The sequence below is a fragment of the Physella acuta genome, unplaced genomic scaffold, assembly GCF_028476545.2.
Source record: "Physella acuta isolate Inbredline_101_S28 unplaced genomic scaffold, ASM2847654v3 ptg002372l, whole genome shotgun sequence".
Lineage (NCBI taxonomy): Eukaryota > Metazoa > Mollusca > Gastropoda > Physidae > Physella > Physella acuta.
Window position 1 is genome coordinate 12501 of NW_026733863.1, and position 2500 is coordinate 15000.

The 2500-nt window shown below is 50.3% G+C and overlaps 1 non-coding gene across 1 annotated transcript in view; it reads right to left on the reverse strand.

Annotated features, from left to right (window-relative positions):
* The window catches only part of LOC131933130 (small subunit ribosomal RNA), a 1846-nt gene extending 1612 nt beyond the window's left edge, over window positions 1-234 (reverse strand). Inside the window, exon 1 of the ribosomal RNA XR_009384867.1 lies at window positions 1-234. This exon is cut by the window's left edge and continues 1612 nt beyond it. This is a non-coding gene — a ribosomal RNA (small subunit ribosomal RNA).
* Between the last annotated feature and the right edge of the window lie 2266 nt (window positions 235-2500).

Here is a 2500-nt window from a genome sequence, read left to right on the forward strand (position 1 = left end):
CGCGCCGATTGGTTTTGAACTAATAAAAGCGCTCTTCCCGATAAAGGTCGGAGCTTCGATTGCATGTATTAGCTCTAGAATTGCCACAGTTATCCAAGTAGGATCGTGTCATCTAAGGAACCTCGACTGATTTAATGAGCCATTCGCGGTTTCACCATGGGACAGTGTGAACTTAGACATGCATGGCTTAATCTTTGAGACAAGCATATGACTACTGGCAGGATCAACCAGATAGCTATCGTTTGCGAGACGTTTTTCCACAACACATCGCGGGACGGGAGACAACGCTCTAGCGAGAGAACGGATCCCGGCATTCCCGGATTTTTTCACATCGGACCGCTCACATTTCCCCCTTCACCGTAAACACGGCGTCGCCGGGAAATCTCTCGATTTGCATCGAGCCGACTGCGTTTTGCAGACCCGTCGCCCGTTCCGAGGGCTGGGCCAGTGCGAGACTTTTATCGAGCCACCAATACTGCTTGGTTGCGTTAGCACTGCGCGTCGCCGCTGGCTTCACGCTACGGACACGTACTTTTACCTTCACTGGCGCGACCTGCGCGCCGAGCCCGCATTTTACCGGGAAGCTAGTCGGGAGACTGAGCCACGCACGGTCAGATCGGGCACATGTCGCTGGCTGCGAGGGAGCGCGGATCCTAGCGTCACATAGAGGCTTCACCGACACTCACCTCCACAATAGTAGATACAGACCGTTTTAACCGCCGTATTTCTGCCCATACCTCTAGTGTTAAACCGAAAAATCGGGTACATAGTCTCGGGGAGGACCGGGGTGCCGCCCCATGAGGGGAGCCCGCACGGAGGGCGCCGGGGGTGCCGCGACCCGGGGGGCGGCGCGGGGGTGTCGGGGCGCATCTACGGGGCTCACTCGCGCGGGCGCCACACTTCCGGGGGGCGCCCCAGGTGGGGTGCCAACTTTGGCGCCCCCGACTAAGGGGCCGCCCCCACTGCGGTTACACGCTTTACGACCACCCACCCGCGTTCCCCACCCCAGGGGGCATGCGAATCACCCGCCAGGGGCGTTCTGGGACCGAGGGCGCCGCTCCGGCACAAGGGGGAGCCAAAACGCCCCGAGTTCCCCCGCGGCCACCTCGACACCTGGGCGGGCGGCGAGGGGTGTCCTGCGATCGGGGTGGGGAGCTCTACCAGAATCACCCGCCAAACTTCACCGGGGGCGTCTCCCGGCGCCCCTGCGCTCGGGTGACGAACAGCGCCCCGGGCTATCCCGGGCGCCCTATGGCGTCCACCTTCGATCGGAAGGGTGATCTCGACTCGGGCTGAGGCGGGCCACAACAATCCGCGGTCACATCGGAGCCGTCCAGGCTAACGAGGCCCCGGCTCACGGGTAACCCATGGGGCTGGACCGGGAGTCCGCCGTTAAAGAAGAAAGAAATGTAGTGCAAACCAGAACCAGTTTTTTTTATTTATTTTATAACTCGACTAATAATCGTCACAAAATTATAAACTTGGTACCTACGGATAGCCCTGGGCCCAACCTAATACAGGATGTCCATAACTATGCGCTAATTAAATAATTAATGGGTATTAAGGTCGGTCTTAGTAAATTGCTATATAAAGTCTAAGACCAGAACCAGTATTTTAAATTTATTTTATAACTCGGCTCCTAATTGTCACAAAATTTAAAAATTGGTACCTATGGATAGCCCTCGGCCCTACCTAATACACCGTGTCCATAACAATGTGGTAATTAAATATTTACTGGGCGTTAGGGTCGGTCTTAGTAAATTGCTATATAAAGTCTATATAAAATTTTACGAATTTAAAAAAAAAATTCCTACCGTCAAAAATAGCGACGCCTAGACCACCACACCTGTTCTGACGTTAAATCCTACTTGCACACACGTGTGGGAATAGATTAGATATCATCTAGAGATAGAATTCCTAATTATTTAATTAAAATAGAGACTCTAGATTTAATAGTTGTGTCATAGTTACATTAAGTCGAATTAGCGAAGCGGAGGCGGGAACTAGATTCTAGATCTAACACTTCGATTGCGATGAAAAAAAAATAGCTTTATTTTAAGGCCGACAAGGCAAATACGGTTTAATTAATATTAAAGAAATAAGTCCGAACACCTACCTTAAGCGAATCATCTACACAACACATGACTAGAAATAATACACGTCCACACGAAGAGCGATTGAAACGGTGACTGCAACGGTGAAAACTTGTACGACGGAAACATGGCGCCTAGGTTATGCCTACTTCCGGTCTGATGAAAATTTTTAATTCATTTTAAATTTTGCGCTCTATTTCGTCCGCGCTTGTCCACTTAAACTCTACAGAAAAGATAGTCTATATAAAAATAATTCCTAGAAGACAATTTTATGAGAGATCACCCACATTTATTTACCCTGCCTGTCTACCTTAGGGTTAGAGTTTGAATTTTTCTAGATTCAAGCCAAATATGCCGTGTCGATTAAACGACGACGTACATAACAGAGCGAAGACAATGAATGGTTC